The sequence below is a fragment of the Rhinoderma darwinii genome, chromosome 1, assembly GCF_050947455.1.
Source record: "Rhinoderma darwinii isolate aRhiDar2 chromosome 1, aRhiDar2.hap1, whole genome shotgun sequence".
Lineage (NCBI taxonomy): Eukaryota > Metazoa > Chordata > Amphibia > Anura > Rhinodermatidae > Rhinoderma > Rhinoderma darwinii.
In genome coordinates, this window is record NC_134687.1 from 247,264,366 (window position 1) to 247,287,433 (window position 23,068).

The 23,068-nt window shown below is 41.9% G+C and overlaps 71 pseudogenes; all 71 read right to left on the minus strand.

The window, feature by feature from the left end:
• Positions 1 to 223: 223 nt before the first annotated feature.
• LOC142699466 (5S ribosomal RNA) lies at positions 224 to 342 on the minus strand (annotated as a pseudogene).
• A 452-nt stretch (positions 343 to 794) lies between these two features.
• On the minus strand, positions 795 to 911 carry LOC142710237 (5S ribosomal RNA; annotated as a pseudogene).
• Positions 912 to 2,096: 1,185 nt separating this feature from the next.
• LOC142710254 (5S ribosomal RNA) lies at positions 2,097 to 2,213 on the minus strand (annotated as a pseudogene).
• An 825-nt stretch (positions 2,214 to 3,038) lies between these two features.
• Positions 3,039 to 3,155, minus strand: LOC142702698 (5S ribosomal RNA; annotated as a pseudogene).
• Positions 3,156 to 3,224: 69 nt separating this feature from the next.
• Positions 3,225 to 3,341, minus strand: LOC142711449 (5S ribosomal RNA; annotated as a pseudogene).
• A 255-nt stretch (positions 3,342 to 3,596) lies between these two features.
• On the minus strand, positions 3,597 to 3,713 carry LOC142701203 (5S ribosomal RNA; annotated as a pseudogene).
• A 441-nt stretch (positions 3,714 to 4,154) lies between these two features.
• Positions 4,155 to 4,271, minus strand: LOC142701214 (5S ribosomal RNA; annotated as a pseudogene).
• Positions 4,272 to 4,712: 441 nt separating this feature from the next.
• Positions 4,713 to 4,829, minus strand: LOC142679331 (5S ribosomal RNA; annotated as a pseudogene).
• A 69-nt stretch (positions 4,830 to 4,898) lies between these two features.
• On the minus strand, positions 4,899 to 5,015 carry LOC142711461 (5S ribosomal RNA; annotated as a pseudogene).
• Positions 5,016 to 5,270: 255 nt separating this feature from the next.
• Positions 5,271 to 5,387, minus strand: LOC142701225 (5S ribosomal RNA; annotated as a pseudogene).
• A 627-nt stretch (positions 5,388 to 6,014) lies between these two features.
• LOC142693910 (5S ribosomal RNA) lies at positions 6,015 to 6,132 on the minus strand (annotated as a pseudogene).
• Positions 6,133 to 6,571: 439 nt separating this feature from the next.
• Positions 6,572 to 6,690, minus strand: LOC142672908 (5S ribosomal RNA; annotated as a pseudogene).
• A 439-nt stretch (positions 6,691 to 7,129) lies between these two features.
• Positions 7,130 to 7,248, minus strand: LOC142704769 (5S ribosomal RNA; annotated as a pseudogene).
• Positions 7,249 to 7,316: 68 nt separating this feature from the next.
• Positions 7,317 to 7,433, minus strand: LOC142701236 (5S ribosomal RNA; annotated as a pseudogene).
• Positions 7,434 to 7,502: 69 nt separating this feature from the next.
• On the minus strand, positions 7,503 to 7,619 carry LOC142701247 (5S ribosomal RNA; annotated as a pseudogene).
• Positions 7,620 to 8,060: 441 nt separating this feature from the next.
• On the minus strand, positions 8,061 to 8,177 carry LOC142709855 (5S ribosomal RNA; annotated as a pseudogene).
• A 255-nt stretch (positions 8,178 to 8,432) lies between these two features.
• LOC142709866 (5S ribosomal RNA) lies at positions 8,433 to 8,549 on the minus strand (annotated as a pseudogene).
• Positions 8,550 to 8,991: 442 nt separating this feature from the next.
• On the minus strand, positions 8,992 to 9,108 carry LOC142709877 (5S ribosomal RNA; annotated as a pseudogene).
• Positions 9,109 to 9,363: 255 nt separating this feature from the next.
• On the minus strand, positions 9,364 to 9,480 carry LOC142701258 (5S ribosomal RNA; annotated as a pseudogene).
• A 441-nt stretch (positions 9,481 to 9,921) lies between these two features.
• Positions 9,922 to 10,038, minus strand: LOC142709888 (5S ribosomal RNA; annotated as a pseudogene).
• A 254-nt stretch (positions 10,039 to 10,292) lies between these two features.
• On the minus strand, positions 10,293 to 10,411 carry LOC142687611 (5S ribosomal RNA; annotated as a pseudogene).
• Positions 10,412 to 10,665: 254 nt separating this feature from the next.
• Positions 10,666 to 10,782, minus strand: LOC142701269 (5S ribosomal RNA; annotated as a pseudogene).
• A 68-nt stretch (positions 10,783 to 10,850) lies between these two features.
• On the minus strand, positions 10,851 to 10,969 carry LOC142737974 (5S ribosomal RNA; annotated as a pseudogene).
• Positions 10,970 to 11,222: 253 nt separating this feature from the next.
• On the minus strand, positions 11,223 to 11,341 carry LOC142729713 (5S ribosomal RNA; annotated as a pseudogene).
• Positions 11,342 to 11,594: 253 nt separating this feature from the next.
• LOC142666617 (5S ribosomal RNA) lies at positions 11,595 to 11,713 on the minus strand (annotated as a pseudogene).
• An 811-nt stretch (positions 11,714 to 12,524) lies between these two features.
• On the minus strand, positions 12,525 to 12,643 carry LOC142704674 (5S ribosomal RNA; annotated as a pseudogene).
• A 254-nt stretch (positions 12,644 to 12,897) lies between these two features.
• On the minus strand, positions 12,898 to 13,014 carry LOC142701150 (5S ribosomal RNA; annotated as a pseudogene).
• Positions 13,015 to 13,454: 440 nt separating this feature from the next.
• On the minus strand, positions 13,455 to 13,573 carry LOC142725754 (5S ribosomal RNA; annotated as a pseudogene).
• Positions 13,574 to 13,640: 67 nt separating this feature from the next.
• LOC142665541 (5S ribosomal RNA) lies at positions 13,641 to 13,759 on the minus strand (annotated as a pseudogene).
• Positions 13,760 to 13,827: 68 nt separating this feature from the next.
• On the minus strand, positions 13,828 to 13,945 carry LOC142699141 (5S ribosomal RNA; annotated as a pseudogene).
• A 67-nt stretch (positions 13,946 to 14,012) lies between these two features.
• LOC142736073 (5S ribosomal RNA) lies at positions 14,013 to 14,131 on the minus strand (annotated as a pseudogene).
• Positions 14,132 to 14,198: 67 nt separating this feature from the next.
• On the minus strand, positions 14,199 to 14,317 carry LOC142699156 (5S ribosomal RNA; annotated as a pseudogene).
• Positions 14,318 to 14,384: 67 nt separating this feature from the next.
• LOC142735563 (5S ribosomal RNA) lies at positions 14,385 to 14,503 on the minus strand (annotated as a pseudogene).
• Positions 14,504 to 14,570: 67 nt separating this feature from the next.
• On the minus strand, positions 14,571 to 14,689 carry LOC142725765 (5S ribosomal RNA; annotated as a pseudogene).
• A 253-nt stretch (positions 14,690 to 14,942) lies between these two features.
• Positions 14,943 to 15,061, minus strand: LOC142730953 (5S ribosomal RNA; annotated as a pseudogene).
• Positions 15,062 to 15,128: 67 nt separating this feature from the next.
• Positions 15,129 to 15,247, minus strand: LOC142684467 (5S ribosomal RNA; annotated as a pseudogene).
• Positions 15,248 to 15,314: 67 nt separating this feature from the next.
• LOC142665609 (5S ribosomal RNA) lies at positions 15,315 to 15,433 on the minus strand (annotated as a pseudogene).
• A 67-nt stretch (positions 15,434 to 15,500) lies between these two features.
• Positions 15,501 to 15,619, minus strand: LOC142689370 (5S ribosomal RNA; annotated as a pseudogene).
• A 439-nt stretch (positions 15,620 to 16,058) lies between these two features.
• LOC142738256 (5S ribosomal RNA) lies at positions 16,059 to 16,177 on the minus strand (annotated as a pseudogene).
• A 253-nt stretch (positions 16,178 to 16,430) lies between these two features.
• Positions 16,431 to 16,549, minus strand: LOC142735704 (5S ribosomal RNA; annotated as a pseudogene).
• A 67-nt stretch (positions 16,550 to 16,616) lies between these two features.
• Positions 16,617 to 16,735, minus strand: LOC142725776 (5S ribosomal RNA; annotated as a pseudogene).
• A 67-nt stretch (positions 16,736 to 16,802) lies between these two features.
• Positions 16,803 to 16,921, minus strand: LOC142738431 (5S ribosomal RNA; annotated as a pseudogene).
• A 67-nt stretch (positions 16,922 to 16,988) lies between these two features.
• Positions 16,989 to 17,107, minus strand: LOC142733877 (5S ribosomal RNA; annotated as a pseudogene).
• Positions 17,108 to 17,174: 67 nt separating this feature from the next.
• LOC142685207 (5S ribosomal RNA) lies at positions 17,175 to 17,293 on the minus strand (annotated as a pseudogene).
• Positions 17,294 to 17,360: 67 nt separating this feature from the next.
• On the minus strand, positions 17,361 to 17,479 carry LOC142665676 (5S ribosomal RNA; annotated as a pseudogene).
• A 67-nt stretch (positions 17,480 to 17,546) lies between these two features.
• Positions 17,547 to 17,665, minus strand: LOC142689381 (5S ribosomal RNA; annotated as a pseudogene).
• A 253-nt stretch (positions 17,666 to 17,918) lies between these two features.
• LOC142737997 (5S ribosomal RNA) lies at positions 17,919 to 18,037 on the minus strand (annotated as a pseudogene).
• Positions 18,038 to 18,104: 67 nt separating this feature from the next.
• On the minus strand, positions 18,105 to 18,223 carry LOC142682025 (5S ribosomal RNA; annotated as a pseudogene).
• A 67-nt stretch (positions 18,224 to 18,290) lies between these two features.
• On the minus strand, positions 18,291 to 18,409 carry LOC142735695 (5S ribosomal RNA; annotated as a pseudogene).
• A 67-nt stretch (positions 18,410 to 18,476) lies between these two features.
• LOC142691240 (5S ribosomal RNA) lies at positions 18,477 to 18,595 on the minus strand (annotated as a pseudogene).
• Positions 18,596 to 18,662: 67 nt separating this feature from the next.
• Positions 18,663 to 18,781, minus strand: LOC142710394 (5S ribosomal RNA; annotated as a pseudogene).
• Positions 18,782 to 18,848: 67 nt separating this feature from the next.
• LOC142669936 (5S ribosomal RNA) lies at positions 18,849 to 18,967 on the minus strand (annotated as a pseudogene).
• A 67-nt stretch (positions 18,968 to 19,034) lies between these two features.
• LOC142735564 (5S ribosomal RNA) lies at positions 19,035 to 19,153 on the minus strand (annotated as a pseudogene).
• A 67-nt stretch (positions 19,154 to 19,220) lies between these two features.
• LOC142732001 (5S ribosomal RNA) lies at positions 19,221 to 19,339 on the minus strand (annotated as a pseudogene).
• A 67-nt stretch (positions 19,340 to 19,406) lies between these two features.
• LOC142738432 (5S ribosomal RNA) lies at positions 19,407 to 19,525 on the minus strand (annotated as a pseudogene).
• A 67-nt stretch (positions 19,526 to 19,592) lies between these two features.
• On the minus strand, positions 19,593 to 19,711 carry LOC142716212 (5S ribosomal RNA; annotated as a pseudogene).
• A 67-nt stretch (positions 19,712 to 19,778) lies between these two features.
• Positions 19,779 to 19,897, minus strand: LOC142736738 (5S ribosomal RNA; annotated as a pseudogene).
• Positions 19,898 to 19,964: 67 nt separating this feature from the next.
• LOC142665732 (5S ribosomal RNA) lies at positions 19,965 to 20,083 on the minus strand (annotated as a pseudogene).
• Positions 20,084 to 20,150: 67 nt separating this feature from the next.
• Positions 20,151 to 20,269, minus strand: LOC142696631 (5S ribosomal RNA; annotated as a pseudogene).
• A 67-nt stretch (positions 20,270 to 20,336) lies between these two features.
• Positions 20,337 to 20,455, minus strand: LOC142697999 (5S ribosomal RNA; annotated as a pseudogene).
• A 67-nt stretch (positions 20,456 to 20,522) lies between these two features.
• On the minus strand, positions 20,523 to 20,641 carry LOC142669947 (5S ribosomal RNA; annotated as a pseudogene).
• A 67-nt stretch (positions 20,642 to 20,708) lies between these two features.
• On the minus strand, positions 20,709 to 20,827 carry LOC142737998 (5S ribosomal RNA; annotated as a pseudogene).
• A 253-nt stretch (positions 20,828 to 21,080) lies between these two features.
• LOC142736200 (5S ribosomal RNA) lies at positions 21,081 to 21,199 on the minus strand (annotated as a pseudogene).
• A 67-nt stretch (positions 21,200 to 21,266) lies between these two features.
• Positions 21,267 to 21,385, minus strand: LOC142716234 (5S ribosomal RNA; annotated as a pseudogene).
• A 67-nt stretch (positions 21,386 to 21,452) lies between these two features.
• On the minus strand, positions 21,453 to 21,571 carry LOC142736504 (5S ribosomal RNA; annotated as a pseudogene).
• Positions 21,572 to 21,638: 67 nt separating this feature from the next.
• Positions 21,639 to 21,757, minus strand: LOC142725240 (5S ribosomal RNA; annotated as a pseudogene).
• Positions 21,758 to 21,824: 67 nt separating this feature from the next.
• Positions 21,825 to 21,943, minus strand: LOC142665654 (5S ribosomal RNA; annotated as a pseudogene).
• A 439-nt stretch (positions 21,944 to 22,382) lies between these two features.
• LOC142736961 (5S ribosomal RNA) lies at positions 22,383 to 22,501 on the minus strand (annotated as a pseudogene).
• Positions 22,502 to 22,568: 67 nt separating this feature from the next.
• Positions 22,569 to 22,687, minus strand: LOC142736729 (5S ribosomal RNA; annotated as a pseudogene).
• A 67-nt stretch (positions 22,688 to 22,754) lies between these two features.
• On the minus strand, positions 22,755 to 22,873 carry LOC142698009 (5S ribosomal RNA; annotated as a pseudogene).
• Positions 22,874 to 22,940: 67 nt separating this feature from the next.
• LOC142665794 (5S ribosomal RNA) lies at positions 22,941 to 23,059 on the minus strand (annotated as a pseudogene).
• Between the last annotated feature and the right edge of the window lie 9 nt (positions 23,060 to 23,068).

A 23,068-nucleotide genomic window follows, 5' to 3' on the forward strand; every position in this document is an offset into this window, starting at 1 on the left:
TCTATTGTGAAACTAAATCTTAACGACATAATAAAAAGTCAACCACACCACGGATTCCCAGACAGTCTCCCACACTGGTACTAGTGAGGCGTTAAGCTGTGTAACTTCTGCGATCTAACGAGAGCAGGCACATTCAGCTTAGAATTGCCATTGACATTAAATGCTTTAATCCATAGTCCTTTTTAATCGATTGTGAAAAAAAAATCTAAACGACATAATAAAAAGACAACCTCACCACGGATTCCCAGACAGTCTCCCACACTGGTACTAGCGAGGCCTTAAGCTGTGTAACTTCTGCGATCTGACGAGAGCAGGCACATTCAGCTTAGAACGGCCATTGACATTAAATGCTTTAATCCATAGTCCTATTTAATCTATTGTGAAACAAAATCTAAACGACATAATAAGAAGTCAACCGCACCACGGATTCCCAGACAGTCTCCCACACTGGTACTAGCGAGGCCTTAAGCTGTGTAACTTCTGCGATCTGACGAGAGCAGGCACATTCAGCTTAGAATGGCCATAGACATTAAATGCTTTAATCCATAGTCCTTTTTAATCGATTGTGAAACAAAATCTAAACGACATAATAAAAAGTCAACCGCACCACGGATTCCCAGACAGTCTCCCACACAGTCTCCCACACTGGTACTAGCGAGGCCTTAAGCTGTGTAACTTCTGCGATCTGACGAGGGCAGGGACATTCAGCTTAGAATGGCCATTGACATCAAATGCTTTAATCCATAGTCCTTTTTAATCGATTGTGAAACAAAATCTAAACGACATAATAAAAATTCAACCGCACCACGGATTCCCAGACAGTCTCCCACACTGGTACTAGCGAGGCCTTAAGCTGTGTAACTTCTGCGATCTGACGAGAGCAGGCACATTCAGCTTAGAATGGCCATTGACGTTAAATTCTTTAATTCATAGTCCTATTTAATCTATTGTGAAACAAAATGTAAACGACATAATAAAAAGTCAACCGCACCACGGATTCCCAGACAGTCTCCCACACTGGTACTAGCGAGGCGTTAAGCTGTGTAACTTCTGCGATCTAACGAGAGCAGGCACATTCAGCTTAGAATGGCCATTGACATTAAATGCTTTAATCCATAGTCCTTTTTAATCGATTGTGAAACAAAATCTAAACGACATAATAAACAGTCAACCGCACCACGGATTCCCAGACAGTCTCCCACACTGGTACTAGCGAGGCCTTAAGCTGTGTAACTTCTGCGGTCTGACGAGAGCAGGTACATTCAGCTTAGAACGGCCATTGACATTAAATGCTTTAATCCATAGTCCTTTTTAATCGATTGTGAAACAAAATCTAAACAACATAATAAAAAGTCAACCGCACCACGGATTCCCAGACAGTCTCCCTCACTGGTACTAGCAAAGCCTTAAGCTATGTAACTTCTGCGATCTGACGAGAGCAGGGACATTCAGCTTAGAATGGCCATTGACATTAAATGCTTTAATCCATAGTCCTTTTTAATCGATTGTGAAACAAAATCTAAACGACATAATAAAAATTCAACCGCACCACTGATTCCCAGACAGTCTCCCACACTGGTACTAGCGAAGCCTTAAGCTGTGTAATTTCTGCGATCTGACGAGAGCAGGCACATTCAGCTTAGAATGGCCATTGACATTAAATGTTTTAATCCATAGTCCTATTTAATCTATTGTGAAACAAAATCTAAACGACATAATAAAAAGTTAACCGCACCACGGATTCCCAGACAGTCTCCCACACTGGTACTAGCGAGGCCTTAAGCTGTGTAACTTTTGCGATCTGACGAGAGCAGGCACATTCAGCTTAGAATGGCCATTGACAATAAATGCTTTAATCCATAGTCCTTTTTAATCGATTGTGAAACAAAATCTAAACGACATAATAAAAAGTCAACCGCACCACGGATTCCCAGACAGTCTCCCACACTGGTACTAGCGAGGCTTTAAGCTGTGTAATTTCTGCGATCTGACGAGAGCAGGGACATTCAGCTTAAAATGGCCATTGACATTAAATGCTTTAATCCATAGTCCTTTTTAATCGATTGTGAAACAAAATCTAAACGACATAATAAAAATTCAACCGCACCACGGATTCCCAGACAGTCTCCCACACTGGTACTAGCGAGGCCTTAAGCTGTGTAACTTCTGCGATCTGACGAGAGCAGGCACATTCAGCTTAGAATGGCCATTGACGTTAAATGCTTTAATCCATAGTCCTATTTAATCTATTGTGAAACAAAATCTAAATGACATAATAAGAAGTCAACCGCACCACGGATTCCCAGACAGTCTCCCACACTGGTACTAGCGAGGCCTTAAGCTGTGTAACTTCTGCGATCTGACGAGAGCAGGCACATTCAGCTTAGAATGGCCATAGACATTAAATGCTTTAATCCATAGTCCTTTTTAATCGATTGTGAAACAAAATCTAAACGACATAATAAAAAGTCAACCGCACCACGGATTCCCAGACAGTCTCCCACACAGTTTCCCACACTGGTACTAGCGAGGCCTTAAGCTGTGTAACTTCTGCGATCTGACGAGGGCAGGGACATTCAGCTTAGAATGGCCATTGACATCAAATGCTTTAATCCATAGTCCTTTTTAATCGATTGTGAAACAAAATCTAAACGACATAATAAAAATTCAACCGCACCACTGATTCCCAGACAGTCTCCCACACTGGTACTAGCGAGGCCTTAAGCTGTGTAACTTCTGCGATCTGACGAGAGCAGGCACATTCAGCTTAGAATGGCCATTGACGTTAAATGCTTTAATCCATAGTCCTATTTAATCTATTGTGAAACAAAATGTAAACGACATAATAAAAAGTCAACCGCACCACGGATTCCCAGACAGTCTCCTACACTGGTACTAGCGAGGCCTTAAGCTGTGTAACTTCTGCAGTCTGACGAGAGCAGGCACATTCAGCTTAGAATGGCCATTGACATTAAATGCTTTAATCCATAGTCCTTTTTAATCGATTGTGAAACAAAATCTAAACGACATAATAAAAAGTCAACCGCACCACGGATTCCCAGACAGTCTCCCACACTGGTACTAGCGAGGCCTTAAGCTGTGTAACTTCTGCGATCTGACGAGAGCAGGAACATTCAGCTTAGAATGGCCATTGACATTAAATGCTTTAATCCATAGTCCTTTTTAATCGATTGTGAAACAAAATCTAAACGACATAATAAAAAGTCAACCGCACCACGGATTCCCAGACAGTCTCCCACACTGGTACTAGCGAGGCCTTAAGCTGTGTAACTTCTGCGATCAGACGAGAGCAGGGACATTCAGCTTAGAATGGCCATTGACATTAAATGCTTTAATCCATAGTCCTTTTTAATCGATTGTGAAACAAAATCTAAACGACATAATAAAAATTCAACCGCACCACGGATTCCCAGACAGTCTCCCACACTGGTACTAGCGAGGCGTTTAGCTGTGTAACTTCTGCGATCTAACGAGAGAAGGTACATCCAGCTTAGAATGGCCATTGACATTAAAAGTCTTAATCCATAGTCCTATTTAATCTATTGTGAAACAAAATCTAAACAACATAATAAAAAGTCAACCGCACCACGGATTCCCAGACAGTCTCCCACACTGGTACTAGCGAGGCCTTAAGCTGTGTAACTTCTGCGATCTGACGAGAGCAGGCACATTCAGCTTAGAATGGCCATTGACATTAAATGCTTTAATCCATAGTCCTTTTTAATCGATTGTGAAACAAAATCTAAACGACATAATAAAAAGTCAACCGCACCACGGATTCCCAGACAGTCTCCCACACTGGTACTAGCGAGGGCTTAAGCTGTGTAATTTCTGCGTTCTGACGAGAGCAGGCACATTCAGCTTAGAATGGCCATTTACGTTAAATGCTTTAATCCATAGTCCTATTTAATCTATTGTGAAACAAAATCTAAACGACATAATAAAAAGTCAACCGCACCACGGATTCCCAGACAGTCTCCCACACTGGTACTAGCGAGGGCTTAAGCTGTGTAATTTCTGCGATCTGGCGAGAGCAGGCACATTCAGCTTAGAATGGCCATTGACATTAAATGCTTTAATCCATAGTCCTTTTTAATCGATTGTGAAACAAAATCTAAACGACATAATAAAAAGTCAACCGCACCACGGATTCCCAGACAGTCTCCCACACTGGTACTAGCGAGGCCTTAAGCTGTGTAACTTCTGCGATCTGACGAGAGCAGGCACATTCAGCTTAGAATGGCCATTGACATCAAATGCTTTAATCCATAGTCCTTTTTAATCGATTGTGAAACAAAATCTAAACGACATAATAAAAATTCAACCGCACCACTGATTCCCAGACAGTCTCCCACACTGGTACTAGCGAGGCCTTAAGCTGTGTAACTTCTGCGATCTGACGAGAGCAGGCACATTCAGCTTAGAATGGCCATTGACGTTAAATGCTTTAATCCATAGTCCTATTTAATCTATTGTGAAACAAAATGTAAACGACATAATAAAAAGTCAACCGCACCACGGATTCCCAGACAGTCTCCTACACTGGTACTAGCGAGGCCTTAAGCTGTGTAACTTCTGCAGTCTGACGAGAGCAGGCACATTCAGCTTAGAATGGCCATTGACATTAAATGCTTTAATCCATAGTCCTTTTTAATCGATTGTGAAACAAAATCTAAACGACATAATAAAAAGTCAACCGCACCACGGATTCCCAGACAGTCTCCCACACTGGTACTAGCGAGGCCTTAAGCTGTGTAACTTCTGCGATCTGACGAGAGCAGGAACATTCAGCTTAGAATGGCGATTGACATTAAATGCTTTAATCCATAGTCCTTTTTAATCGATTGTGAAACAAAATCTAAACGACATAATAAAAAGTCAACCGCACCACGGATTCCCAGACAGTCTCCCACACTGGTACTAGCGAGGCCTTAAGCTGTGTAACTTCTGCGATCAGACGAGAGCAGGGACATTCAGCTTAGAATGGCCATTGACATTAAATGCTTTAATCCATAGTCCTTTTTAATCGATTGTGAAACAAAATCTAAACGACATAATAAAAATTCAACCGCACCACGGATTCCCAGACAGTCTCCCACACTGGTACTAGCGAGGCGTTTAGCTGTGTAACTTCTGCGATCTAACGAGAGAAGGTACATCCAGCTTAGAATGGCCATTGACATTAAAAGTCTTAATCCATAGTCCTATTTAATCTATTGTGAAACAAAATCTAAACAACATAATAAAAAGTCAACCGCACCACGGATTCCCAGACAGTCTCCCACACTGGTACTAGCGAGGCCTTAAGCTGTGTAACTTCTGCGATCTGACGAGAGCAGGCACATTCAGCTTAGAATGGCCATTGACATTAAATGCTTTAATCCATAGTCCTTTTTAATCGATTGTGAAACAAAATCTAAACGACATAATAAAAAGTCAACCGCACCACGGATTCCCAGACAGTCTCCCACACTGGTACTAGCGAGGGCTTAAGCTGTGTAATTTCTGCGTTCTGACGAGAGCAGGCACATTCAGCTTAGAATGGCCATTTACGTTAAATGCTTTAATCCATAGTCCTATTTAATCTATTGTGAAACAAAATCTAAACGACATAATAAAAAGTCAACCGCACCACGGATTCCCAGACAGTCTCCCACACTGGTACTAGCGAGGGCTTAAGCTGTGTAATTTCTGCGATCTGGCGAGAGCAGGCACATTCAGCTTAGAATGGCCATTGACATTAAATGCTTTAATCCATAGTCCTTTTTAATCGATTGTGAAACAAAATCTAAACGACATAATAAAAAGTCAACCGCACCACAGATTCCCAGACAGTCTCCCACACTGGTACTAGCGAGGCCTTAAGCTGTGTAACTTCTGCGATCTGACGAGAGTAGGCACATTCAGCTTAGAATGGCCATTGACATTAAATGCTTTAATCCATAGTCCTTTTTAATCGATTGTGAAACAAAATCTAAACGACATAATAAAAAGGCAACCGCACCACGGATTCCCAGACAGTCTCCCACACTGGTACTAGCGAGGCCTTAAGCTGTGTAACTTCTGCGATCTGACGAGAGCAGGCACATTCAGCTTAGAATGGCCATTGACATAAAAAGCCTTAATCCATAGTCCTATTTAATCTATTGTGAAACAAAATCTAAACAACATAATAAAAAGTCAACTGCACCACGGATTCCCAGACAGTCTCCCACACTGGTACTAGCCAGGCCTTAAGCTGTGTAACTTCTGCGATCTGACGAGAGCAGGGACATTCAGCTTAGAATGGCCATTGACGTTAAATTCTTTAATCCATAGTCCTTTTTAATCGATTGTGAAACAAAATCTAAACGACATAATAAAAATTCAACCGCACCACGGATTCCCAGACAGTCTCCCACACTGGTACTAGCGAGGCCTTAAGCTGTGTAACTTCTGCGTTCTGACTAGAGCAGGCACATTCAGCTTAGAATGGCCATTGACGTTAAATGCTTTAATCCATAGTCCTATTTAATCTATTGTGAAACAAAATCTAAACGACATAATAAAAAGTCAACCACACCACGGATTCCCACACAGTCTCCCACACTGGTACTAGCGAGGCCTTAAGCTGTGTAACTTCTGCGTTCTGACTAGAGCAGGCACATTCAGCTTAGAATGGCCATTGACGTTAAATGCTTTAATCCATAGTCCTATTTAATCTATTGTGAAACAAAATCTAAACGACATAATAAAAATTCAACCGCACCACGGATTCCCAGACAGTCTCCCACACTGGTACTAGCGAGGCGTTTAGCTGTGTAACTTCTGCGATCTAACGAGAGAAGGTACATCCAGCTTAGAATGGCCATTGACATTAAAAGTCTTAATCCATAGTCCTATTTAATCTATTGTGAAACAAAATCTAAACAACATAATAAAAAGTCAACCGCACCACGGATTCCCAGACAGTCTCCCACACTGGTACTAGCGAGGGCTTAAGCTGTGTAATTTCTGCGTTCTGACGAGAGCAGGCACATTCAGCTTAGAATGGCCATTTACGTTAAATGCTTTAATCCATAGTCCTATTTAATCTATTGTGAAACAAAATCTAAACGACATAATAAAAAGTCAACCACACCACGGATTCCCAGACAGTCTCCCACACTGGTACTAGCGAGGGCTTAAGCTGTGTAATTTCTGCGATCTGGCGAGAGCAGGCACATTCAGCTTAGAATGGCCATTGACATTAAATGCTTTAATCCATAGTCCTTTTTAATCGATTGTGAAACAAAATCTAAACGACATAATAAAAAGTCAACCGCACCACGGATTCCCAGACAGTCTCCCACACTGGTACTAGCGAGGCCTTAAGCTGTGTAACTTCTGCGATCTGACGAGAGCAGGCACATTCAGCTTAGAATGGCCATTGACATTAAATGCTTTAATCCATAGTCCTTTTTAATCGATTGTGAAACAAAATCTAAACAACATAATAAAAAGTCAACCGCACCACGGATTCCCAGACAGTCTCCCACACTGGTACTAGCGAGGCCTTAAGCTGTGTAACTTCTGCGATCTGACGAGAGCAGGCACATTCAGCTTAGAATGGCCATTGACATTAAAAGCCTTAATCCATAGTCCTATTTAATCTATTGTGAAACAAAATCTAAACAACATAATAAAAAGTCAACTGCACCACGGATTCCCAGACAGTCTCCCACACTGGTACTAGCCAGGCCTTAAGCTGTGTAACTTCTGCGATCTGACGAGAGCAGGGACATTCAGCTTAGAATGGCCATTGACGTTAAATTCTTTAATCCATAGTCCTTTTTAATCGATTGTGAAACAAAATCTAAACGACATAATAAAAATTCAACCGCACCACGGATTCCCAGACAGTCTCCCACACTGGTACTAGCGAGGCCTTAAGCTGTGTAACTTCTGCGTTCTGACTAGAGCAGGCACATTCAGCTTAGAATGGCCATTGACGTTAAATGCTTTAATCCATAGTCCTATTTAATCTATTGTGAAACAAAATCTAAACGACATAATAAAAAGTCAACCGCACCACGGATTCCCAGACAGTCTCCCACACTGGTACTAGCGAGGCCTTAAGCTGTGTAACTTCTGCGATCTGACGAGAGCAGGGACATTCAGCTTAGAATGGCCATTGACGTTAAATTCTTTAATCCATAGTCCTTTTTAATCGATTGTGAAACAAAATCTAAACGACATAATAAAAATTCAACCGCACCACGGATTCCCAGACAGTCTCCCACACTGGTACTAGCAAGGCCTTAAGCTGTGTAACTTCTGCGTTCTGACTAGAGCAGGCACATTCAGCTTAGAATGGCCATTGACGTTAAATGCTTTAATCCATAGTCCTATTTAATCTATTGTGAAACAAAATCTAAACGACATAATAAAAAGTCAACCGCACCACGGATTCCCAGACAGTCTCCCACACTGGTACTAGCGAGGCCTTAAGCTGTGTAACTTCTGCGATCTGACGAGAGCAGGGACATTCAGCTTAGAATGGCCATTGACGTTAAATTCTTTAATCCATAGTCCTTTTTAATCGATTGTGAAACAAAATCTAAACGACATAATAAAAATTCAACCATACCACGGATTCCCAGACAGTCTCCCACACTGGTACTAGCGAGGCCTTAAGCTGTGTAACTTCTGCGTTCTGACTAGAGCAGGCACATTCAGCTTAGAATGGCCGTTGACGTTTAATGCTTTAATCCATAGTCCTATTTAATCTATTGTGAAACAAAATCTAAACGACATAATAAAAAGTCAACCGCACCACGGATTCCCAGACAGTCTCCCACACTGGTACTAGCGAGGCCTTAAAGCTGTGTAACTTCTGCGATCTGACGAGAGCAGGCACATTCAGCTTAGAATGGCCATTGACGTTAAATGCTTTAATCCATAGTCCTATTTAATCTATTGTGAAACAAAATCTAAACGACATAATAAAAAGTCAACCGCACCACGGATTCCCAGACAGTCTCCCACACTGGTACTAGCGAGGCCTTAAGCTGTGTAACTTCTGCGATCTGACGAGAGCAGGGACATTCAGCTTAGAATGGCCATTGACATTAAATGCTTTAATCCATAGTCCTTTTTAATCGATTGTGAAACAAAATCTAAACGACATAATAAAAATTCAACCGCACCACGGATTCACAGACAGTCTCCCACACTGGTACTAGCGAGGCCTTAAGCTGTGTAACTTCTGCGTTCTGACGAGAGCTGGCACATTCAGCTTAGAATGGCCATTGACGTTAAATGCTTTAATCCATAGTCCTATTTAATCTATTGTGAAACAAAATCTAAACGGCATAATAAAAAGTCAACCGCACCACGGATTCCCAGACAGTCTCCCACACTGGTACTAGCGAGGCCTTAAGCTGTGTAACTTCTGCGATCTGACGAGAGCAGGCACATTCAGCTTAGAATGGCCATTGACATTAAATGCTTTAATCCATAGTCCTTTTTAATCGATTGTGAAACAAAATCTAAACGACATAATAAAAAGTCAACCGCACCACGGATTCCCAGACAGTCTCCCACACTGGTACTAGCGAGGCCTTAAGCTGTGTAACTTCTGCGATCCGACGAGAGCAGGGACATTCAGCTTAGAATGGCCATTGACATTAAATGCTTTAATCCATAGTCCTTTTTAATCGATTGTGAAACAAAATCTAAACGACATAATAAAAATTCAACCGCTCCACGGATTCCCAGACAGTCTCCCACACTGGTACTAGCGAGGCCTTAAGCTGTGTAACTTCTGCGATCTGACGAGAGCAGGCACATTCAGCTTAGAATGGCCATTGACGGTAAATGCTTTAATCCATAGTCCTATTTAATCTATTGTGAAACAAAATCTAAACGACATAATAAAAAGTCAACCGCACCACGGATTCCCAGACAGTCTCCCACACTGGTACTAGCGAGGCCTTAAGCTGTGTAACTTCTGCGATCTGACGAGAGCAGGGACATTCAGCTTAGAATGGCCATTGACATGAAATGCTTTAATCCATAGTCCTTTTTAATCGATTGTGAAACAAAATCTAAACGACATAATAAAAATTCAACCGCACCACGGATTCCCAGACATTCTCCCACACTGGTACTAGCGAGGCCATAAGCTGTGTAACTTCTGCGATCTGACGAGAGCAGGCACATTCAGCTTAGAATGGCCATTGACGTTAAATGCTTTAATCCATAGTCCTATTTAATCTATTGTGAAACAAAATCTAAACGACATAATAAAAGTTCAACCGCACCACGGATTCCCAGACAGTCTCCCACACCGGTACTAGCGAGGCCTTAAGCTGTGTAACTTCTGCAATCTAACGAGAGCAGGCACATTCAGCTTAGAATGGCCATTGACATTAAATGCTTTAATCCATAGTCCTTTTTAATCGATTGTGAAACAAAATCTAAACGACATAATAAAAAGTCAACCGCACCACGGATTCCCAGACAGTCTCCCACACTGGTACTAGCGAGGCCTTAAGCTGTGTAACTTCTGCGATCTGACGAGAGCAGGCACATTTAGCTTAGAATGGCCATTGACATTAAAAGCCTTAATCCATAGTCCTATTTAATCTATTGTGAAACAAAATCTAAACAACATAATAAAAAGTCAACCGCACCACGGATTCCCAGACAGTCTCCCACACTGGTACTAGCGAGGCCTTAAGCTGTGTAACTTCTGCGATCTGACGAGAGCAGGCACATTCAGCTTAGAATGGCCATTGACATTAAATGCTTTAATCCATAATCCTTTTTAATCGATTGTGAAACAAAATCGAAACAACATAATAAAAAGTCAACCACACCACGGATTCCCAGACAGTCTCCCACACTGGTACTAGCGAGGCCTTAGGCTGTGTAACTTCTGCGATCTGACGAGAGCAGGGGCATTCAGCTTAGAATGGCCATTGACGTTAAATGCTTTAATCCATAGTCCTATTTAATCTATTGTGAAACAAAATCTAAACGACATAATAAAAAGTCAACCGCACCACGGATTCCCAGACAGTCTCCCACACTGGTACTAGCGAGGCCTTAAGCTGTGTAACTTCTGCAATCTAACGAGAGCAGGCACATTCAGCTTAGAATGGCCATTGACATTAAATGCTTTAATCCATAGTCCTTTTTAATCGATTGTGAAACAAAATCTAAACAACATAATAAAAAGTCAACCACACCACGAATTCCCAGACAGTCTCCCACACTGGTACTAGCGAGGCCTTAAGCTGTGTAACTTCTGCGATCTGACGAGAGCAGGCACATTCAGCTTAGAATGGCCATTGACATTAAAAGCCTTAATCCATAGTCCTATTTAATCTATTGTGAAACAAAATCTAAACAACATAATAAAAAGTCAACCGCACCACGGATTCCCAGACAGTCTCCCACACTCGTACTAGCGAGGCCTTTAGTTGTGTAACTTCTGCGATCTGACGAGAGCAGGCACATTCAGCTTAGAATGGCCATTGACTTTAAATGCTTTAATCCATAGTCCTATTTAATCGATTGTGAAACAAAATCTAAACGACATAATAAGAAGTCAACCACACCACGGATTCCCAGACAGTCTCCCACACTGGTACTAGCGAGGCCTTAGGCTGTGTAACTTCTGCGATCTGACGAGAGCAGGCACATCCAGCTTAGAATGGCCATTGACATTAAATGCTTTAATCCATAGTCCTTTTTAATCGATTGTGAAACAAAATCTAAACGACATAATAAAAAGTCAACCGCACCACGGATTCCCAGACAGTCTTCCACACTGGTACTAGCGAGGCGTTAAGCTGTGTAACTTCTGCGATCTAACGAGAGCAGGCACATTCAGCTTAGAATGGCCATTGACATTAAATGCTTTAATCCATAGTCCTTTTTAATCGATTGTGAAACAAAATCTAAACGACATAATAAAAAGTCAACTGCACCACGGATTCCCAGACAGTCTCCCACACTGGTACTAGCGAGGCGTTAAGCTGTGTAACTTCTGCGATCTAACGAGAGCAGGCACATTCAGCTTAGAATGGCCATTGACATTAAATGCTTTAATCCATAGTCCTTTTTAATCGATTGTGAAACAAAATCTAAACAACATAATAAAAAGTCAACCGCACCACGGATTCCCAGACAGTCTCCCACACTGGTACTAGCGAGGGCTTAAGCTGTGTAACTTCTGCGACATGACAAGAGCAGGCACATTCAGCTTAGAATGGCCATTGACATTAAAAGCCTTAATCCATAGTCCTATTTAATCTATTGTGAAACAAAATCTAAACAACATAATAAAAAGTCAACCGCACCACGGATTCCCAGACAGTCTCCCACACTTGTACTAGCGAGGCCTTAAGTTGTGTAACTTCTGCGATCTGACGAGAGCAGGGACATTCAGCTTAGAATGGCCATTGACATTAAATGCTTTAATCCATAGTCCTTTTTAATCGATTGTGAAACAAAATCTAAACGACATAATAAAAAGCCAACCGCACCACGGATTCCCAGACAGTCTCCCACACTGGTACTAGCGAGGCCTTAAACTGTGTAACTTCTGCGATCTGACGAGAGGAGGCACATTCAGCTTAGAATGGCCATTGACATTAAATGCTTTAATCCATAGTCCTTTTTAATCGATTGTGAAACAAAATCTAAACGACATAATAAAAAGCCAACCGCACCACGGATTCCCAGACAGTATCCCACACTGGTACTAGCGAGGCCTTAAGTTGTGTAACTTCTGCGATCTGACGAGAGGAGGCACATTCAGCTTAGAATGGCCATTGACATTAAATGCTTTAATCCATAGTCCTTTTTAATCGATTGTGAAACAAAATCTAAACTACATAATAAAAAGTCAACCGCACCACGGATTCCCAGACAGTCTCCCACACTGGTACTAGCGAGGCCTTAAGCTGTGTAACTTCTGCGATCTGATGAGAGCAGGGACATTCAGCTTAGAATGGCCATTGACATTAAATGCTTTAATCCATAGTCCTTTTTAATCGATTGTGAAACAAAATCTAAACGACATAATAAAAAGGCAACCGCACCACGGATTCCCAGACAGTCTCCCACAATGGTACTAGCGAGGCGTTAAGCTGTGTAACTTCTGCGATCTAACGAGAGCAGGCACATCCAGCTTAGAATGGCCATTGACATCAAATGCTTTAATCCATAGTCCTTTTTAATCGATTGTGAAACAAAATCTAAACAACATAATAAAAAGTCAACCGCACCACGGATCCCCAGACAGTCTCCCACCCTGGTACTAGCGAGGCCTTAAGCTGTGTAACTTCTGCGATCTGACGAGAGCAGGCACATTCAGCTTAGAATGGCCATTGACATTAAAAGCCTTAATCCATAGTCCTATTTAATCTATTGTGAAACAAAATCTAAACAACATAATAAAAAGTCAACCGCACCACGGATTCCCAGACAGTCTCCCACACTGGTACTAGCGAGGCCTTAAGCTGTGTAACTTCTGCGATCTGACGAGAGCAGGGACATTCAGCTTAGAATGGCCATTGACATTAAATGCTTTAATCCATAGTCCTATTTAATCTATTGTGAAACAAAATCTAAACGACATAATAAAAAGTCAACCGCACCACGGATTCCCAGACAGTCTCCCACACTGGTACTAGCGAGGCCTTAAGCTGTGTAACTTCTGCGATCTGACGAGAGCAGGCACATTCAGCTTAGAATGGCCATTGACATTAAAAGCCTTAATCCATAGTCCTATTTAATCTATTGTGAAACAAAATCTAAACAACATAATAAAAAGGCAACCGCACCACGGATTCCCATACAGTCTCCCACACTGGTACTAGCGAGGCCTTAAGCTGTGTAACTTCTGCGATCTGACGAGAGCAGGCACATTCAGCTTAGAATGGCCATTGACATTAAATGCTTTAATCCATAGTCCTTTTTAATCGATTGTGAAACAAAATCTAAACGACATAATAAAAAGTCAACCGCACCACGGATTCCCAGACAGTCTCCCACTCTGGTACTAGCGAGGCCTTAAGCTGTGTAACTCCTGCGATCTGACGAGAGCAGGGACATTCAGCTTAGAATGGCCATTGACATTAAATGCTTTAATCCATAGTCCTTTTTAATCGATTGTGAAACAAAATCTAAACGACATAATAAAAAGTCAACCGCACCACGGATTCCCAGACAGTCTCCCACACTGGTACTAGCGAGGCATTAAGCTGTGTAACTTCTGCGATCTAACGAGAGCAGGCACATCCAGCTTAGAATGGCCATTGATATTAAATGTTTTAATCCATAGTCCTTTTTAATCGATTGTGAAACAAAATCTAAACGACATAATAGAAAGTCAACCGCACCACGGATTCCCAGACAGTCTCCCACACAGGTACTAGCGAGGCCTTAAGCTGTGTAACTTCTGCGATCTGACGAGAGCAGGCACATCCAGCTTAGAATAGCCATTGACATTAAATGATTTAATCCATAGTCCTTTTTAATCGATTATGAAACAAAATCTAAACGACATAATAAAAAGTCAACCGCACCACGGATTCCCAGACAGTCTCCCACACTGGTACTAGCGAGGCCTTAAGCTGTGTAACTTCTGCGATCTGACGAGAGCAGGGACATTCAGCTTAGAATGGCCATTGACATTAAAGGCTTTAATCCATAGTCCTTTTTAATCGATTGTGAAACAAAATCTAAACTACATAATAAAAATTCAACCGCACCACGGATTCCCAGACAGTCTACCACACTGGTGCTAGCGAGGCATTAAGCTGTGTAACTTCTGCGTTCTGACGAGAGCAGGCACATTCAGCTTAGAATGGCCATTGACGTTAAATGCTTTAATCCATAGTCCTATTTAATCTATTGTGAAACAAAATCTAAACGACATAATAAAAAGTCAACCGCACCACGGATTCCCAGACAGTCTCCCACACTGGTACTAGCGAGGCCTTAAGCTGTGTAACTTCTGCGACCTGACGAGAGCAGGCACATTCAGCTTAGAATGGCAATTGACATTAAATGCTTTAATCCATAGTCCTTTTTAATCGATTGTGAAACAAAATCTAAACGACATAATAAAAAGTCAACCGCACCACGGATTCCCAGACAGTCTCCCACACTGGTACAAGCGAGGCCTTAAGCTGTGTAACTTCTGCGATCTGACGAGAGCAGGGACATTCAGCTTAGAATGGCCATTGAGATAAAATGCTTTAATCCATAGTCCTATTTAATCGATTGTGAAACAAAATCTAAACGACATAATAAAAAGTCAACCGCACCACGGATTCCCAGACAGTCTCCCACACTGGTACTAGCGAGGCCTTAAGCTGTGTAACTTCTGCGATCTGACGAGAGCAGGCACATTCAGCTTAGAATGGCCATTGACATTAAATGCTTTAATCCATAGTCCTTTTTAATCGATTGTGAAACAAAATCTAAACGACATAATAAAAAGTCAACCGCACCACGGATTCCCAGACAGTCTCCCACACTGGCACAAGCGAGGCCTTAAGCTGTGTAACTTCTGCGATCTGACGAGAGCAGGGACATTCAGCTTAGAATGGCCATTGACATTAAATGCTTTAATCCATAGTCCTTTTTAATCGATTGTGAAACAAAATCTAAACGACATAATAAAAATTAGACCGCACCACGGATTCCCAGACAGTCTCCCACACTGGTACTAGCGAGGCCTTAAACTGTGTAACTTCTGCGATCTGACGAGAGCAGGCACATTCAGCTTAGAATGGCCATTGATGTTAAATGCTTTAATCCATAGTCCTATTTAATCTATTGTGAAACAAAATCTAAACAACATAATAAAAACTCAACCGCACCATGGATTCCCAGACATTCTCCCACACTGGTACTAGCGAGGCCTTAAGCTGTGTAACTTCTGCGATCTGACGAGAGCAGGGACTTTCAGCTTAGAATGGCCATTGACATTAAATGCTTTAATCCATAGTCCTTTTTAATCGATTGTGAAACAAAATCTAAACGACATAATAAAAAGTCAACCGCACCACGGTTTCCCAGACAGTCTCCCACACTGGTACTAGCGAGGCCTTAAGCTGTGTAACTTCTGCGATCTGACTAGAGCAGGCACATTCAGCTTAGAATGGCCATTGACGTTAAATGCTTTAATCCATAGTCCTATTTAATCTATTGTGAAACAAAATCTAAACGACATAATAAAAAGTCAACCGCACCACGGATTCCCAGACAGTCTCCCACACTGTTACTAGCGAGGCGTTAAGCTGTGTAACTTCTGCGATCTAACGAGAGCAGGCACATCCAGCTTAGAATGGCCATTGACATTAAATGTTTTAATCCATAGTCCTTTTTAATCGATTGTGAAACAAAATCTAAACGACATAATAAAAAGTCAACTGCACCACGGATTCCCAGACAGTCTCCCACACAGGTACTAGCGAGGCCTTAAGCTGTGTAACTTCTGCGATCTGACGAGAGCAGGCACATCCAGCTTAGAATAGCCATTGACATTAAATGATTTAATCCATAGTCCTTTTTAATCGATTATGAAACAAAATCTAAACGACATAATAAAAAGTCAACCGCACCACGGATTCCCAGACAGTCTCCCACACTGGTACTAGCGAGGCCTTAAGCTGTGTAACTTCTGCGATCTGACGAGAGCAGGGACATTCAGCTTAGAATGGCCATTGACATTAAATGCTTTAATCCATAGTCCTTTTTAATCGATTGTGAAACAAAATCTAAACGACATAATAAAAATTCAACCGCACCACGGATTCCCAGACAGTCTACCACACTGGTACTAGCGAGGCCTTAAGCTGTGTAACTTCTGCGTTCTGACGAGAGCAGGCACATTCAGCTTAGAATGGCCATTGACGTTAAATGCTTTAATCCATAGTCCTATTTAATCTATTGTGAAACAAAATCTAAACGACATAATAAAAAGTCAACCGCACCACGGATTCCCAGACAGTCTCCCACACTGGTACTAGCGAGGCCTTAAGCTGTGTAACTTCTGCGATCTGACGAGAGCAGGCACATTCAGCTTAGAATGGCAATTGACATTAAATGCTTTAATCCATAGTCCTTTTTAATCGATTGTGAAACAAAATCTAAACGACATAATAAAAAGTCAACCGCACCACGGATTCCCAGACAGTCTCCCACACTGGTACAAGCGAGGCCTTAAGCTGTGTAACTTCTGCGATCTGACAAGAGCAGGGACATTCAGCTTAGAATGGCCATTGACATTAAATGCTTTAATCCATAGTCCTATTTAATCGATTGTGAAACAAAATCTAAACGACATAATAAAAAGTCAACCGCACCACGGATTCCCAGACAGTCTCCCACACTGGTACTAGCGAGGCCTTAAGCTGTGTAACTTCTGCGATCTGACGAGAGCAGGCACATTCAGCTTAGAATGGCCATTGACATTAAATGCTTTAATCCATAGTCCTTTTTAATCGATTGTGAAACAAAATCTAAACGACATAATGAAAAGTCAACCGCACCACGGATTCCCAGACAGTCTCCCACACTGGCACAAGCGAGGCCTTAAGCTGTGTAACTTCTGCGATCTGACGAGAGCAGGGACATTCAGCTTAGAATGGCCATTGACATTAAATGCTTTAATCCATAGTCCTTTTTAATCGATTGTGAAACAAAATCTAAACGACATAATAAAAATTAGACCGCACCACGGATTCCCAGACAGTCTCCCACACTGGCACAAGCGAGGCCTTAAGCTGTGTAACTTCTGCGATCTGACGAGAGCAGGGACATTCAGCTTAGAATGGCCATTGACGTTAAATGCTTTAATCCATAGTCCTATTTAATCTATTGTGAAACAAAATCTAAACGACATAATAAATAGTCAACCGCACCACGGATTCCCAGACAGTCTCCCACACTGGTACTAGCGAGGCCTTAAGCTGTGTAACTTCTGCGATCTGACTAGAGCAGGCACATTCAGCTTAGAATGGCCATTGACGTTAAATGCTTTAATCCATAGTCCTATTTAATCTATTGTGAAACAAAATCTAAACGACATAATAAAAAGTCAACCGCACCACGGATTCCCAGACAGTCTCCCACACTGGTACTAGCGAGGCGTTAAGCTGTGTAACTTCTGCGATCTAACGAGAGCAGGCACATCCAGCTTAGAATGGCCATTGACATTAAATGCTTTAATCCATAGTCCTATTTAATCGATTGTGAAACAAAATCTAAACGACATAATAAAAAGTCAACCGCACCACGGATTCCCAGACAGTCTCCCACACTGGTACTAGCGAGGCCTTAAGCTGTGTAACTTCTGCGATCTGACGAGAGCAGGCACATTCAGCTTAGAATGGCCATTGAAATTAAATGCTTTAATCCATAGTCCTTTTTAATCGATTGTGAAACAAAATCTAAACGACATAATAAAAAGTCAACCGCACCACGGATTCCCAGACAGTCTCCCACACTGGCACAAGCGAGGCCTTAAGCTGTGTAACTTCTGCGATCTGACGAGAGCAGGGATATTCAGCTTAGAATGGCCATTGACATTAAATGCTTTAATCCATAGTCCTTTTTAATCGATTGTGAAACAAAATCTAAACGACATAATAAAAATTAGACCGCACCACGGATTCCCAGACAGTCTCCCACACTGGTACTAGCGAGGCCTTAAGCTGTGTAACTTCTGCGATCTGACGAGAACAGGCACATTCAGCTTAGAATGGCCATTGATGTTAAATGCTTTAATCCATAGTCCTATTTAATCTATTGTGAAACAAAATCTAAACAACATAATAAAAAGTCAACCGCACCACGGATTCCCAGACATTCTCCCACACTGGTACTAGCGAGGCCTTAAGCTGTGTAACTTCTGCGATCTGACGAGAGCAGGGACTTTCAGCTTAGAATGGCCATTGACATTAAATGCTTTAATCCATAGTCCTTTTTAATCGATTGTGAAACAAAATCTAAACGACATAATAAAAAGTCAACCGCACCACGGATTCCCAGACAGTCTCCCACACAGGTACTAGCGAGGCCTTAAGCTGTGTAACTTCTGCGATCTGACGAGAGCAGGCACATCCAGCTTAGAATAGCCATTGACATTAAATGATTTAATCCATAGTCCTTTTTAATCGATTATGAAACAAAATCTAAACGACATAATAAAAAGTCAACCGCACCACGGATTCCCAGACAGTCTCCCACAATGGTACTAGCGAGGCCTTAAGCTGTGTAACTTCTGCGATCTGACGAGAGCAGGGACATTCAGCTTAGAATGGCCATTGACATTAAATGCTTTAATCCATAGTCCTTTTTAATCGATTGTGAAACAAAATCTAAACGACATAATAAAAATTCAACCGCACCACGGATTCCCAGACAGTCTACCACACTGGTACTAGCGAGGCCTTAAGCTGTGTAACTTCTGCGTTCTGACGAGAGCAGGCACATTCAGCTTAGAATGGCCATTGACGTTAAATGCTTTAATCCATAGTCCTATTTAATCTATTGTGAAACAAAATCTAAACGACATAATAAAAAGTCAACCGCACCACGGATTCCCAGACAGTCTCCCACACTGGTACTAGCGAGGCCTTAAGCTGTGTAACTTCTGCGATCTGACGAGAGCAGGCACATTCAGCTCAGAATGGCCATTGACATTAAATGCTTTAATCCATAGTCCTTTTTAATCGATTGTGAAACAAAATCTAAACGACATAATAAAAAGTCAACCGCACCACGGATTCCCAGACAGTCTCCCACACTGGTACAAGCGAGGCCTTAAGCTGTGTAACTTCTGCGATCTGACGAGAGCAGGGACATTCAGCTTAGAATGGCCATTGACATTAAATGCTTTAATCCATAGTCCTATTTAATCGATTGTGAAACAAAATCTAAACGACATAATAAAAAGTCAACCGCACCACGGATTCCCAGACAGTCTCCCACACTGGTACTAGCGAGGCCTTAAGCTGTGTAACTTCTGCGATCTGACGAGAGCAGGCACATTCAGCTTAGAATGGCCATTGACATTAAATGCTTTAATCCATAGTCCTTTTTAATCGATTGTGAAACAAAATCTAAACGACATAATAAAAAGTCAACCGCACCACGGATTCCCAGACAGTCTCCCACACTGGCACAAGCGAGGCCTTAAGCTGTGTAGCTTCTGCGATCTGACGAGAGCAGGGACATTCAGCTTAGAATGGCCATTGACATTAAATGTTTTAATCCATAGTCCTTTTTAATCGATTGTGAAACAAAATCTAAACGACATAATAAAAATTAGACCGCACCACGGATTCCCAGACAGTCTCCCACACTGGTACTAGCGAGGCCTTAAGCTGTGTAACTTCTGCGATCTGACGAGAGCAGGCACATTCAGCTTAGAATGGCCATTGATGTTAAATGCTTTAATCCATAGTCCTATTTAATCTATTGTGAAACAAAATCTAAACAACATAATAAAAAGTCAACCGCACCACGGATTCCCAGACATTCTCCCACACTGGTACTAGCGAGGCCTTAAGCTGTGTAACTTCTGCGATCTGACGAGAGCAGGGACTTTCAGCTTAGAATGGCCATTGACATTAAATGCTTTAATCCATAGTCCTTTTTAATCGATTGTGAAACAAAATCTAAACGACATAATAAAAAGTCAACCGCACCACGGATTCCCAGACAGTCTCCCACACTGGTACTAGCGAGGCCTTAAGCTGTGTAACTTCTGCGATCTGACTAGAGCAGGCACATTCAGCTTAGAATGGCCATTGACGTTAAATGCTTTAATCCATAGTCCTATTTAATCTATTGTGAAACAAAATCTAAACGACATAATAAAAAGTCAACTGCACCACGGATTCCCAGACAGTCTCCCACACTGGTACTAGCGAGGCGTTAAGCTGTGTAACTACTGTGATCTAACGAGAGCAGGCACATCCAGCTTAGAATGGCCATTGACATTAAATGCTTTAATCCATAGTCCTTTTTAATCGATTGTGAAACAAAATCTAAACGACATAATAAAAAGTCAACCGCACCACGGATTCCCAGACAGTCTCCCACACTTGTACTAGCGAGGCCTTAAGCTGTGTAACTTCTGCGATCTGACGAGAGCAGGCACATTCAGCTTAGAATGGCCATTGACATTAAAAGCCTTAATCCATAGTCCTATTTAATCTATTGTGAAACAAAATCTAAACAACATAATAAAAAGTCAACCGCACCACGGATTCCCAGACAGTCTCCCACACTGGTACTAGCGAGGCCTTAAGCTGTGTAACTTCTGCGATCTGACGAGAGCAGGGACTTTCAGCTTAGAATGGCCATTGACATTAAATGCTTTAATCCATAGTCCTTTTTAATCGATTGTGAAACAAAATCTAAACGACATAATAAAAATTCAACCGCACCACGGATTCCCAGACAGTCTCCCACACTGGTACTAGCGAGGCCTTAAGCTGTGTAACTTCTGCGATCTGACGAGAGCAGGCACATTCAGCTTAGAATGGCCATTGACGTTAAATGCTTTAATCCATAGTCCTATTTAATCTATTGTGAAACAAAATCTAAACGACATAATAAAAAGTCAACCGCACCACGGATTCCCAGACAGTCTCCCACATTGGTACTAGCGAGGCCTTAAGCTGTGTAACTTCTGCGATCTGACGAGAGCAGGCACATTCAGCTTAGAATGGCCATTGACATTAAAAACCTTAATCCATAGTCCTATTTAATCTATTGTGAAACAAAATCTAAACAACATAATAAAAAGTCAACCGCACCACGGATTCCCAGACAGTCTCCCACACTGGTACTAGCGAGGCCTTAAGCTGTGTAACTTCTGCGATCTGACGAGAGCAGGGACTTTCAGCTTAGAATGGCAAATGCCATTAAATGCTTTAATCCATAGTCCTTTTTAATCGATTGTGAAACAAAATCTAAACGACATAATAAAAATGCAACCGCACCACGGATTCCCAGACAGTCTCCCACACTGGTACTAGCGAGGCTTTAAGCTGTGTACCTTCTGCGTTCTGACGAGAGCAGGCACATTCAGCTTAGAATGGCCATTGACGTGAAATGCTTTAATCCATAGTCCTATTTAATCTATTGTGAAACAAAATCTAAACGACATAATAAAAAGTCAATCGCACCCCGGATTCCCAGACAGTCTCCCACACTGGTACTAGCGAGGCCTTAAGCTGTGTAACTTCTGCGATCTGACGAGAGCAGGCACATTCAGCTGAGAATGGCCATTGACATTAAATGCTTTAATACATAGTCCTTTTTAATCGATTGTGACACAAAATCTAAACGAAATAATAAAAAGTCAACCGCACCACGGATTCCCAGACAGTCTCCCACACTGGTACTAGCGAGGCCTTAAGCTGTGTAATTTCTGCGATCTGACGAGAGCAGGCACATTCAGCTTAGAATGGCCATTGACATTAAATGCTTTAATCCATAGTCCTTTTTAATCGATTGTGAAACAAAATCTAAACGACATAATAAAAAGTCAACCGCACCACGGATTCCCAGACAGTCTCCCACACTGGTACAAGCGAGGCCTTAAGCTGTATAACTTCTGCGATCTGACGAGAGCAGGGACATTCAGCTTAGAATGGCCATTGACATTAAATGCTTTAATCCATAGTCCTTTTCAATCGATTGTGAAACAAAATCTAAACGACATAATAAAAATTAGACCGCACCACGGATTCCCAGACAGTCTCCCACACTGGTACTAGCGAGGCCTTAAGCTGTGTAACTTCTGCGATCTGACGAGAGCAGGCACATTCAGCTTAGAATGGCCATTGATGTTAAATGCTTTAATCCATAGTCCTATTTAATCTATTGTGAAACAAAATCTAAACGACATAATAAAAAGTCAACCGCACCACGGATTCCCAGACAGTCTCCCACACTGGTACTAGCGAGGCCTTAAGCTGTGTAACTTCTGCGATCTGACGAGAGCAGGCACATTCAGCTTAGAATGGCCATTGACATTAAATGC